Here is a 14,024-nt window from a genome sequence, read left to right as displayed (position 1 = left end):
TTGTGTTAATAGTCTGTGATGCAAAAATTGTTAGTCTATTATAGTTTTTGTTATTAATGTGTTATTAGTCTGCGATAAAATAAAATTGTTAGTCTATTAAAATATTAATATTAACATTTTATTATTCATAACGAGTCCCCCACCTTGTCAAAATCTCCCTAAACGTTTGTGCTACAATTTTTTTTGTCTATTATAGTTTTTGTTACTAATGTGTTATTAACGTGTTAATATTCTGCGATACAAATATTGTTAGTCTATTATAGTTTGAATGTTATTAACATTTTATTATTCATAAACAGTCCCCCACCTTGTCCAAACCTCCCTAAACATTTGTGCTACAATTTTTTTCTGTCGATTATAGATTTTGTGTTATAAACGTGTTAATAGTCTGTGATGCAAAAATGGTTCGTCTATTATAGTTTTTATGTTATTAACGGATTAGTTTGTGATTCAAACATTTTTAGTCTATTATAGTTTTAATGTTATTAACATTTTATTATTCATAACCATGTGCTACAATTTTTTTGTCTATTGTATTAATTATTAATGTGTTAATAGTCAGTGATGCACACATTGTTAGTCTATTGTAGTTTTTATGTTAACATTTTATTATTCATAACCAGTCCCCCGCCTTGTTAAAATCTCCCTAAACGTTTGTGCTACAATTTTTTTTGTCTATTATACTTTTTGTTATTAATGTGTTTATCACTCACTCACTCACTCATCCCATGGCCTAGGAGGCCGTAGGGGTGTCATGGTGGATGCTTGGGCAGTCAGGGATCTCCAGCGCTCACGATCTTCTGCTGTTCGTAGCAGGGTTTGGAAGCTGCAGCCAGTCCATTCTTTGATGTTGTCCATCCAGGCCTTTCTCTGCCTGCCTCGTCTCCGCTTCCCCTCTACTGTTCCCTGCAGGATGGTCTTTGACAGGGAGGTGTGCCTTGTGACATGCCCAAACCAGGTCAGCTTGCGACGTTTAACTGTTGAGAGTAGAGGTTCCTGTTCGCCGGCATGGGTGGTAACTAAATGTTGAACATAATCATTTGTCCGGTGTTCACTGTATGATATATGTAGCATTCTTCTGTAAGACTTGCTTTCAAAGGACTGTATCCTGCGCTCAGTGTCCGCTGTGAGCGTCCAGCTCTCACAACCATAGAGTAGGGTGGAAAGAACAAGTGACTTGTAGAGTCTGACCTTCACCTGGAAGCTGATGGTATTGCTTTTCCAGATACTGGTCAGTCTTGTCATGGCTGATGTTGCTATGCCGATTCTTGCTCTGATCTCTTTTGTGGAGCTGCCATCTTCACTCACAAAGGACCCGAGGTACTTAAAGTCCTTTACTTCCTCCAGGGTTTGTCCATTCAATGTGATGTTCGGTGGTGGTAAGTGATTGTGACTGTTGACCAGGATCTTGCTCTTCTCTGCACTTATCTCCATTCCATAAGCTCTTGCAGCCTCCTCCAGTCTGGTGGTCAGTTCCTGGAGTTCCGCCTCACTTTTTCCCATAAGGTCAATGTCATCCGCGAAGCGAAGTTTGGAGACGGGTCTTCCTCCGATGGTAACGGAGGTGTGGAATTCTTGGAGTGTTTTTTCCATGATGTTCTCCAGTAAGACATTAAATAGGACAGGGGAGAGGAGACAGCCTTGGCGGACACCAATAGATGTTTTAAAAGGTTCTCCTATGCTGTTGCTGATGAGAACTGCACTGCTTGAGTCTGTATAAAGTGCTTGGATGACCTGAATGAGATTATTGTCGAAGTTGTAATTTCTGAGAACCTGCCATAGTCCTTCATGCCAGACACGGTCAAAGGCTTTTTTAAAGTCAATGAAGTTGTGGTATAAGTTGTGCTGGTGCTGAAGGTGCTTCTCAATCAGTAGTCTGACGTTGAAGATCTGTTCGGTGGTGCTCCGTTTTGGTCTGAATCCAGCCTGTTCCTCGGAAAGTAATTCCTCTGCCTTGTTCCTCAGTCTGTTCAGGATTATCCGCAGCATTACTTTGCTAGCATGACAGATGAGGCTGATGGTTCTGTAATTTTGGCACTGCCTTGAATTCCCTTTCTTAGGGAGAGGGATAATCAGAGATTGGGTCCATTTTGGGGGCCACTGCTTGGTTTCCCAAATCTTTTGGCAGATGTGTGTCAGTGCTATTATAATGCTTCGCCCCCCATGCTTCCAAAGCTCTGCTGGGACGTTATCGATGCCTGGTGATTTGCCGATTTTTAGGCTCTTTACTGCCTCTTCTACTTCAGCTTGCAGTATTGGTGCATCCTCGCATTCGCCACTGGGCTTCATGGCATTGGTTAGTATGGTGGGGTCTGGTGATATTGTATAGTTGTATAGTTCCTGGCAATACTCTGTCCACCGTTGGGTTATTTCTGCTTCCTCTGTTAGTAGAGATCCATGCTTGTCTTCTATTACTGTGGCTATAGGTTGTTGTGTCCTTGTCAGTTTCTTCATCGTTGCGTAGGCTGCTTTACTGTTGCCCTGCCGTATCCCTGCATCTATGCTTTCACATTGTTCTGTGATCCACTTTTCTTTTGCTTCCCTCATCCTCTTCCTGATGTTTCTGTTCACAGAGGTATGCTGCTTAGCTGCCTCTGGGTCATCCTTCTTTGTCTTTTTGAGGGCCCTTCTGAGGTCACATTGGTCTAGGACAGGGGTCACCAACCTTTTTGAAACCAAGAGCTACTTCTTGGGTACTGATTTATGCGAAGGGCTACCAGTTTGATACACACTTAGATAAATTGCCAGAAATAGCCAATTTGCTCAATTTACCTTTAACTCTATGTTATTATTAATAATTAATGATATTTACACTTAATTGAACGGTTTAAAAGAGGAGAAAACACGAAAAAAATGACAATTCAATTTTGAAACATAGTTTATCTTCAATTTCGACTCTTTAAAACTCAAAATTAAACCGAAAAAAAGAAGAAAAAAACTAGCTAATTCGAATCTTTTTGAAAAAATTAAAAAAAGAATTTAGGGAACATCATTAGTCATTTTTCCTGATTAAGATTAATTTTAGAATTTTGATGACATGTTTTAAATAGGTTAAAATCCAATCTACACTTTGTTAGAATATATAACAAATTGGACCCAGCTATATTTCTAACAAAGAAAAATCATTATTTCTTCTAGATATTCCAGAACAAAATTTTGTAAAGAAATTCAAAAGACTTTGAAATAAGATTTAAATTTGATTCTACAGATTTTCTAGCCAGAATATATTTTTTTAATTTTAATCATAAGTTTGAAGAAATATTTCACAAATATTCTTCGTCGAAAAAACAGAAGCTAAAATGAAGAATTAAATTAAAATGAATTTATTATTCTTTACAATAAAAAAAAAAAATGTACTTGAACATTGATTTAAATTGTCAGGAAAGAAGAGGAAGGAATTTAAAAGGTAAAAAGGTATATGTGTTTAAAAATCCTAAAATAATTTTTAAGGTTGTATTTTTTCTCTAAAATTGTCTTTCTGAAAGTTATAAGAAGCAAAGTAAAAAAAATAATGAATTTATTTAAACAAGTGAAGACCAAGTCTTTAAAATATTTTCTTGGATTTTCAAATTCTATTTGAGTTTTGTCTCTCTTAGAAATAAAAATGTTGGGCAAAGCGAGACCAGCTTGCTAGTAAATAAATACAATTTAAAAAATAGAGGCAGCTCACTGGTAAGTGCTGCTATTTGAGCTATTTTTAGAACAGGCCAGCGGGCTACTCATCTGGTCCTAACGGGCTACCTGGTGCCCGCGGGCACCGCGTTGGTGACCCCTGGTCTAGGATGTCATCAGTGATCCATGGTTTGTTTTTCTTCCTGTCCTTCCCTAGTACTTCAGTTGCTGATTCTATGATTGCTTTCTCCATGTTATCTGTCAGTGAGTCTATGTCTTGTACTAAGTTAAGTGTTGCAAATGTCCCTCCTATGTTTGCCTCAAATATTCCTGCAACTTGTGGGTCTTTAAGTTTGTCTAGACTAAATCTGATGCGTGGGTTAGTGTGTTTTTTTGGAGTCTTCAGTTTAAGTTTAAGCGTCATTAGTACCATATCGTGGTCACTACCAATGTCCGCACCAGGAAATGTTCTGGTTCGGGCTTTGTTGATGCTTGACTTGAACCTTTGTGGCGTGAGTATGTAGTCGATTTGGTTATGTATCTTTCCGTTCGGTGCATGCCACGTTGTTCTCCGAGGGGTTTTATGTGGAAACAGCGTATTGGCTACAGTGAGCTTATGGCTTTTAGCAAAGTCCAGAAGTCGCAGTCCTCTGTCGTTCGTTTCACCTAGCCCAAACCGCCCCGCTGTTCCTTCCCAGTGGTCATATGCATCGGTACCTATTTTGGCATTCCAGTCTCCTTGGATGACTAGAAAGTCCTTCTTGGGAGTTTTCTTTATGGTTTTCTCTAGCTCCTCATAGAAGGTTCCAACTGCTTCATCATCATAATCTGTCGTTGGGGCATACACTTGAATGATGGTTAAATTCATGGGCCGCGCAGCGATTCGGATGCTGATGAGCCTGCTGGATATAGGTGTGCAGTTGATGACTGAGTTTATTTTGCTTTTGTTGACAATAAAACCAACTCCATGTTGATGTCTACAGTCCTCTCCGCTATACCATAGCTTGTGGCCTTCTTCTGTGGTAGTCTCACCACAGCTAGTCCACCTGACCTCAGCCAAACCAAGGATGTCACATCTGTATCTGTCTAGTTCATGGGTCAGTTCCTTCACTTTCCCACAGGCATACAGTGTGCGGACATTCCATGTTCCAATAATGGTGTCATTTTTTGAGAGGCTGGGTGTTGATGTTGATGTTGATCTTGTCCCAGTAGTAAACTTGTCACCCCCACCCCGGGGCAAGGCAGTGGGTAGCGCGGTCGTTGTTTTTCCGGGCCTCGACCGATCCGGCATGTAGATACTTGACTGTTTTTCCATCATGACATTTCATTAGGCAAATAAACTTGGTGGTGCCTATCTCCTCTCCAAGCTCATACCGGGGGGCCAACGACCCCCTGGCGACCCTTGTCTAGTTTAGCCTTTAGCAGTTTACCGTGGTGTGGCCGCAGAAATTCTGCTACTTGGAGCCATAGACAAGAGCTGGGTGTTGGTGAGGTCCAGTAAGGATTCAACCAGCACTAGTGCAACCGGCACCAGTAATCCAGCTGCGACCGTATCATCCTTAAAGGTAGTACCTCTCCCTTCCACCCCAACACCACATGTTGTTAATAGTCTGTGATAAAAAAATGGTTAGTCTATTATACTTTTTATGTTATTAATGTGTTATTAGTCTGCGATACAAATATTGTTAGTCTATTATAGTTTTAATGTTAACATTTTATTATTCATAACCAGTCCCCCGCCTTGTTAAAATCTCCCTAAACGTTTGTGCTACAATTGTTTTTGTCTATTATAGTTTTTATGTTATTAACGTGTTAATAGTCAGTGATGCACACATTGTTAGTCTATTATAGTTTTAATGTTAACATTTTATTATTCATAACCAGTCCCCCACCTCGTCAAAATCTCCCTAAATGTTTGTGCTACAATTTTTTGTCTATTATAGTATTTGTTATTAATGTGTTTTTAACATGTTATTACTTTGTGCTGCAAAATTCTTATCTATCATAGTTTTTATGTTAACATTTTATTATTCATAACGAGTGCCCCATCTTGTCAAAATTTCCCTAAACATGTCCCAAAAGTTAGTGCTATTTTTGTTTCAATTTTTTTTTTGTTCGATTATTGTTTTTATGTTATTAACGTGTTATTATTCATATGACCCGCCCCCAAGCCCCCTACCATGTCAAAATCTCCCGCCGATGTTTTTGTGCTGCAAACAATATTTGTCCAACTATTAATAGTTAGGAAATCATGTGGTGATAATCAAGAAGAACATAAATAATCACAACATGGGACAAGTTGGGGGAGATTAATAATAACATGTTAATAACACTAACAATGACAAAACTATAACAGACAATAAATGTTGGCAGTGCAAAGGAATGGGACAAGTTGGGGAAAATGTTTGTTTACAAGGTCTGGATGACGTCACATGTGTTCACTTAAAAACTGTAACGGCACAAACGTAGCACAAATAAACGCCAGTGCTACTTTACAAAAGTCAAAAGCAGTGAAGTTGTCACTTTGTGTAAATAAAAAGAGAATACAATGATTTGCAAATCCATTTCAACTTATATTCAATTGAATAGACTGCAAAGACAATATACCGTAATTTCCGGACTATAAGCCGCACCTGACTATAAGCCGCACCAGCTAAATTTAGGGGAAAATACAGATTGCTCCATATATAAGCCGCACCCGACTATAAGCCGCACCTGGCTATAAGCCGCACCAGCTAAATTTAGGGGAAAATACAGATTGCTCCATATATAAGCCGCACCCGACTATAAGCCGCAGGGTTTTGATGTGTAATTAGCGTAGTATATAGGGGTTCCTGCTACCACGGAGGGGATTGTCGGGACAGAGATGACTGTTTGGGAACGCAAAGCGTCCCATTTATTAACAATAAATCTTTCAATCATTCAATCAAACTTTCACATCTTTGACATGGCGAACAGCATTCGTGCAGAGTACAAATAATACAACGCTGCAAAGTAATACAAAGTGCTCGCCTGTACGTTATCAAAATAACCAGCCTACCGGTATATGAAAAGTCAGTCTTTAATCATTGTGTCATCGTCTTCCTCCCGCGTACTAAAACCACCGGAATCCTCTTCGTCCGTGTCGGAGAAGAACAGGCCGTATATAAGCCGCACCCTTGTATAAGCCGCAGGGACCAGAACGAGGGGGAAAAGTAGCGGCTTATAGTCCGGAAATTACGGTACTTAACGCTCAAATTGAGAAACTTTATTTTTTGCAAATAATCATTAACTTAGGATTTAATGGCAGCAACACATTGCAAAAAAAGGTAGTCAGAGGGACATTTTTACCCATGTGTTACATGGCCTTTCCTTTTAACAACACTCTGTAAAGGTTTGGGAAGTGAGGAGACACATTTTTGAAGTGGAATTATTTCCCATTCTTGCTTGATGTACAGCTTAAGTTGTTCAACAGTCTCCCTTCTCATATTTTAGCCTTCACACATTTTCAATGTCTGGACTACAGGCAGGCCAGTCTAGTACCTGCACTCTTTTACTATGACTGTTGTAACACCTGGCTTGGCATTGTCTCGCTGAAATAAGCAGGGGCGTCCATGATAACAACATATGTTGCTTAAAAACCTGTATGTACCTTTCAGCATTAATGGTGCCTTCACAGATGTGTAAGTTACCCATGTCTTGGGCACTAATACACCCCCATACCATCACACATGCTGCCTTTTACACTTTCACCCTAGAACAGTCCGGATGGTTCTTTTCCTCTTTGGTCCGGAGGACACGACGTCCACAGTTTCCAAAAACAATTTGAAATGTGGACTCGTCAGACCACAGAAGACTTTTCCGCTTTGCATCAGTCCATCTTAGATGAGCTCGGGCCCAGCGAAGCGTTTCTGGGTGTTGTTGATAAATGGCTTTGGTTTTGCATAGTAGAGTTTTAACGTGCACTTGCAGATGTAGCGACCAACTGTAGTTACTGACAGTGGTTTTCTGAAGTGTTCCTGAGCCCATGTGGTGATATCCTTTACACACTGATGTCGCTGGTTGGTGCAGTACAGCCTGAGGGATGGAAGGTCACGGGCTTAGCTGCTTACCTGCAGTGATTTCTCCAGATTCTCTGAACCCTTGGATGATATTACGGAGCGTAGATGGTGAAATCCCTAAATTCCTTGCAATAGCTGGTTGAGAAATGTTGTTCTTAAAACAATTTTCTCAGGCATTTGTTGACAAAGTGGTGACCCTCGCCCCCGTCCTTGTTTGTGAATGACTGAGCATTTCATGGAAGCTGCTTTCATACCCAATCATGGCACCCACCTGTTCCCAATTAGCCTGTTCACCTGTGGGATGTTCCAAATAAGTCTTTGATGAGCATTCCTCAACTTTATCAGTCTTTTTTTCCACTTGTGCCAGCTTTTTGGAAACAAGTTGCAGTCATCAAATTCCAAATGAGCTAATATTTGCACAAAATGACAAAGTTTTCCAGTTCGAACGTTAAATATCGTGTCTTTGCAGTCTATTCAATTGAATATAAGTTAAAAGGATTTGCAAATCATTGTATTCTCTTTTTATTTACCATTTACGCAACTTGACAACTTCACTGCTTTTGGGGTTTGTAGTATTGGCATTGATAAAAGGTGCGACTTCACACGGGTGAAGCATTTTGACGATACAAACATTGAGTTGAAAACGTCATTTTCGCCTATTTTGGCGAAGAGTTAGGACGTTCATCGCTTCTTTCCGATGAACACGACCCCATCGCTCAGACTGTGTATCTTTTTTTATATCCACATACCAAAGAGGCCGTGGTCAAATTCGGGGGGAAAATATCGGAATTGTACCTTTTTGACATGACAAAATCCAATACAGGTCACATGGGGGGGGGGGGGGGGGATATCTGAATCGGCCTGCAGTGTGAACAAGTTCTGATATAAGTGACCTCGGTTTCTCTATGCCTTACTTTTTGGAGGGTTTGCGTCAACCCAACTTTGCCCCAAAAATGTGCCCCGGTTCTCGGTTGCTGTTTGCATGGAACAAACTAGTCCGTTGGCCCCAAAGAGTCACACGTTTTCGAGGTTGAGTCCATGACCTAAAATGATCATCCTCAGAGAAAATGTGTAAATGATTGATAAACAATGAAGAAAAATCTGGATATCCTGAAGGACATGTTCATTGTTACTGACACCAGTTGTAGTTTTGCTAAATCAAAATGTTGTTCTGGCGAACAATCAAGGGGACGTCCTCCGTAAAAGACAAAAATTGTGTTTGTTTCAAGTTCTTGCTGTCACCTCGAGCAGTCTTCTAATTTCACCTATTTGGGTTAAATATATTGTTTGCAAAGCAGTAATTATAGTCTGCAAATGATGTGTTGTTGTTGAGTGTCGGTGCTGTCTAGAGCTCGGCAGAGTAACCGTGTAATACTCTTCCATATCAGTAGGTGGCAGCAGGTAACTACCGTATTTCCTTGAATTGGCGCAGGGAATATAGTATTCGCACGTCTAGAATTACTGCCGGGTCAAACTCGTTTCTCAAAATAATTAACGCATGCTTGGCCTTATCGCCGGTTTATTATTGAAGCCGGATCAAATTCGTTTTGCAAAATATTAATTTTATTATCGCATGTCTATAATTTTCACCGGGTCAAACTCGTTTCGCAAAATATTTAGCATATGGCTAGAACTTCCACCGGGTCAAATTCGTTACGTCACGAGTGACGCATCTGTCCTCATCTTCAAAATGGAGGAAGCTGCTTTCAGTAGTTTACAATCGCACAAAGGAAAAAAGATAAAGAGCTATTTAGTAGGATTTAAGGTCCAAGATATTGAATACCGGCACAGTATGTTAAAGAGAACAGTAAGCATCTATGTTTTATTAATATACCGTAGCTGCGTGTGTGAAATACTGTATAAGTCATTAAATGACTCCCGCCTCCTGGTGGTAGAGGGCGCTGCCGCGCTAGTGATCCTTCTTGCGACTTCCGGTACTGCAGAAGAAGTGAACACACGCAGCTAGAGATTTTTTTTTTTAACAAGGAGGATTACATACCGGTATCTAAAATAAAACAGTTTTCTAAACTGGACTTTCAATGGAAGCAGGAGGTAATAATTAAAGGAATATCTCCATCGAGACAGAGACTTTTAAAACGGAAAAAAGAAAATAATGAAGACTTCTATAAACAAGTTATCGATGCTTTTGGTCAGAAGGAGCTGCAAATGGACTCCATTTATAAGTACAGGTAAGACCATAATAACGTTTTTTTTAGTTAAATGTGCTTTTCATGATGGTATGCTTACATCACACTCAAAGCGCACGCCTAAATTTTATGGATTCCTTTTGGTAAACGCCGGAGTGAGAAGAGGTTTTAAAATAATTACCGCATGCACGGCCATCCCGCCGGTTTCCGGTAAACGCAGGAGTGACAGGAGGTTTTAAATTAATTAACGCACCTGCGGCTATTCGAGGAAATACGGTAATTGCTTTGTAGATGTCGGAAACAGCGGGAGGCAGTGTGCAGGTAAAAAGGTGTCTAATGCTTAAACCAAAAATAAACAAAAGGTGAGTGCCCTTAAGGAAAGTTAGGGAAGGCTATGCAGAACAAAACTAAAACTGAACTGGCTACAAAGTAAACACAAACAGAATGCTGGACGACAGCAAAGACTTACTGTGGAGCAAAGACAATGTACACCCAAACATGACATGACAATCAACAATGTCCCCACTAAGAATGATAAAAACAACTGAAATATTCCTGATTGCTAAAACAAAGTAGGTGCGGGAAATATCGCACAAAGGAAGACATGAAACTGCTACAGGAAAATACCAAAAAAAGAGAAAAAGCCAGCAAAATAGGAGCGCCAGACAAGAAGTAAAACACTACACACAGGAAAACAGCAAAAAAAAGTCCAAATAAGTCAGGGTGTGATGTGACAGGTGGTGACAGTACACCTACTTTGAGACAAGAGCTATAGTGATGCATGCATGGTTATGCTTTAAAGTCAAACCCAACAATTGCGACAACGACTTTTTACTGTCAACTGAGTTTCGTTTTTTAATGATTTCTGCTGGTGGTGTGCCTCCGCATTTCTTCAACGCAAAAAAAGGTTGAAAAAACTGGCGTAAAGCATCGCGCTTCAACCGCCTGCTGGTTTGATCAACCTCTTGATGTGTGACTCGTGAGTCTGGCTGTTGGAAATGAGTGAAGCACGATAAAAAAAATGTGACCAAATGTTGCTACTAAAGTAACACAAGTTGCTGTGCGTTTCCCCGACATGACACGTTGTGTCATTTTTTCCATGTTACTTTGGGAAAAGGATTGTGGCAGACCGCTCAGAGCTTGGTCCGCATTACCGGCAGTAAGTCGGACACGTTTCCGGTGAGGGTTGGACTCCGCCAAGGCTGCCCTTTGTCACCCATTCTGTTCAGAACTTTTATAGACAGAATTTCCAGGCGCAGTCAGGGCGTTGAGGGGATCCGGTTTGGTGGCTGCCGGATTAGGTCTCTGCTTTTTGCAGATGATGTGGTCCTGATGGCTTCATCTGGCCAGGATCTTCAGCTCTCACTGGATCGATTCGTAGCCGAGTGTGAAGCGACTGGGATGAGAATCAGCACCTCCAAGTCAGAGTCCATGGTTCTCGCCCGGAAAAGGGTGGAGTGACATCTCCGGGTTGGGGAGGAGACCCTGCCCCAAGTGGAGGAGTTCAAGTACCTCGGAGTCTTGTTCACGAGTGAGGGAAGAGTGGATGGTGAGATCGACAGGCGGATCGGTGCGGCGTCTTCAGTAATGCGGACGCTGTATCGATCTGTTGTGGGGAAGAAGGAGCTAAGCCGGAAGGCAAAGCTCTCAATTTACTGGTCGATCTACGTTCCCATCCTCACCTATGGTCATGAGCTTTGGGTTATGACCGAAAGGACAAGATCACGGGTACAAGCGGCCCAAATGAGTTTCCTCCGCCGGGTGGTGGGTCTCTCCCTTAGAGATAGGGTGAGAAGCTCTGTCATCCGGGGGGAGCTCAAAGTAAAGCCGCTGCTCCTCCACATGGAGAGGAGCCAGATGAGGTGGTTCGGGCATCTGGTCAGGATGCCACCCGAACGCCTCCCTAGGGAGGTGTTTAGGGCATGTCCAACCGGCAGGAGGCCACGGGGAAGACCCAGGACACGTTGGGAAGACTATGTCTCCCAGCTGGCCTGGGAACGCCTCGGGATCCCCCGGGAGGAGCTGGACCAAGTGGCTGGGGAGAGGGAAGTCTGGGCTTCTCCGCTTAGGCCGACCTCGGATAAGCGGAAGAAAATTGATAAATACATTGGGAAAAGGAATATACTTATATGGTATTTTTGCTTCTTGGCACATTCTCCATCATCCAGCTCTTGATTGTTGGGGCTAGTTAAAAAAATAAAAACCACGCCTTACTTCATCAAGCACATTCTGGAACTGACGTTGACGAGGATCGATTCCACGTCCTTTAGCATGCGAGGCTTGAATCCATTTCACCATCAGTGGCTTGCTGAACTCATTTTGGTTGGAACTACCTTTTTTCTAAATCATACAGCTCGTAACGTCGCCAGGATTTTGTTGGGAGAGTGACTCGAAAGCTGCGAAATGTGGAATTTGAAGTCAAGCTACTTAGACATAAATGAAGTGCTTAGCCAAATAAACCGGGTGGGAAAAAAAAACGTCCCCGGCCAGCTGGACCAAACGCACGACTGTCCATCGAGTGAGTCACACTTTATTATTTATACACGCATGACAAGACGGCATACGCCCTGCACAAACAAAACATGAAATAATACTTTACAGATACTGTAATCTGATGGATCATACTAATTCTCCATTATTATCATCCAATAATAATACTAATTCTCCATTATTATCATCCAATAATAATACTAATTCTCCATTATTATCATCCAATAATAATACTAATTCTCCATTATTATCATCCAATAATAATACTAATTCTCCATTATTATCATCCAATAATAATACTAATAATTCTCTATTATGATCAAATAATAATACAAATTCTCGATTATTATGATCCAATAATAATACTAATAATTCTCGATTATTATGGTCCAATAATACTAATTCTTGATTATCATCTAATAAAACTAATTCTCGATTATTATCATCCAATAATAATACTAATTCTCGATTATTATCATCCAATAATACTAAATCTCGATTATAATCATCCAATAATAATAATAATTCTTGATTATTATCATCCAATAATACTAAATCTCGATTATAATCCAATAATAATACTTATCGATTATTATTATCCAATAATACTAATTCTCGATTATTATCATCCAATAATACTAATTCTCGATTATCATAGAATAATAATACTAATTCTCGATTATTATCATACAATAATAATACTAATTCTTGATTATTATCAACTAATAATACTAATTCTCGATTATCATCCAATAATACTAATTATTGATTATTATCATCTAATAATACTAATTCTCGATTATTATGATCCAATAATAATACTAATTCTCGATTATTATCATCCAATAATAATACTAATTCTCGATTATTATCATCCAATAATACTAATTCTCGATTATCATCCAACAATAATACTAATTCTCAATTTTTATCATCCAATAATAATACTAATTCTTGATTATTATCAACTAATAATACTAATTCTCGATTATTATGATCCAATAATAATACTAATTCTCGATTATTATCATCCAATAATAATACTAATTCTCGATTATTATCATCCAATAATACAAATTCTCGATTATCATCCAACAATAATACTAATTCTCAATTATTATCATCCAATAGTAATACTAATTCTTGATTATTATCAACTAATAATACTAATTCTCGATTATTATCATCCAATAATAATACTAATTCTCAATTATTATGATCCAATAATAGTACTAATTCTCGATTATCATCCAATAATAATACTAATTCTCGATTATCATCCAATAATAATACTAATTCTCGATTATTATCATCCAATAATACTAATTCTCGATTATCATGCAATAATAATACTAATTCTCGATTATTATCATCCAATAATACTAATTCTCGATTATCATGCAATGATAATACTAATTCTCGATTAATATCATCCAGTAATAATACTAATTCTCGATTATTATCATCCAATAATACTAAATCTCGATTATTATACAATAATAATACTAATTCTCGATTATCATCCAATAATAATATTAATTATCGATTATTATCATTCAATAATAATGCTAATTCTCGATTATCATCCAATAAAAATATTAATTATCGATTATTATCATTCAATAATAATACTAATTGTTGATTATTAGCATCAAATAATACTAATTCTCGATTATTATGATCCAATAATAATACTAATTCTCGATTATCATCAAAACATGTTCTGAGCATGCTT

The 14,024-nt window shown here is 39.1% G+C and overlaps 1 protein-coding gene across 3 annotated transcripts in view; it reads left to right on the top strand.

The window, feature by feature from the left end:
• LOC133632354 (zinc finger protein with KRAB and SCAN domains 2-like) overlaps window positions 1–14,024 on the top strand; it is a 45,088-nt gene that overhangs the window by 22,270 nt on the left and 8,794 nt on the right. The window contains exon 4 of one of the 3 annotated variants that reach the window (XM_062024734.1): window positions 1–662. This exon is cut by the window's left edge and continues 831 nt beyond it. The exons of 1 other annotated variant lie outside the window; for it this stretch is intronic. The gene's annotated coding sequence lies outside the window, so the exon portion shown is untranslated. Of the gene's footprint in view, window positions 663–14,024 lie in introns of those variants that run through there. One more of the 3 variants, XM_062024736.1, reaches the window with a different exon arrangement.

Source organism: Entelurus aequoreus, linkage group LG17 (genome assembly GCF_033978785.1).
Source record: "Entelurus aequoreus isolate RoL-2023_Sb linkage group LG17, RoL_Eaeq_v1.1, whole genome shotgun sequence".
Lineage (NCBI taxonomy): Eukaryota > Metazoa > Chordata > Actinopteri > Syngnathiformes > Syngnathidae > Entelurus > Entelurus aequoreus.
The sequence above is the reverse complement of the archived record's forward strand: the minus strand, read 5'-3'. Positions and strand labels throughout refer to the sequence as shown.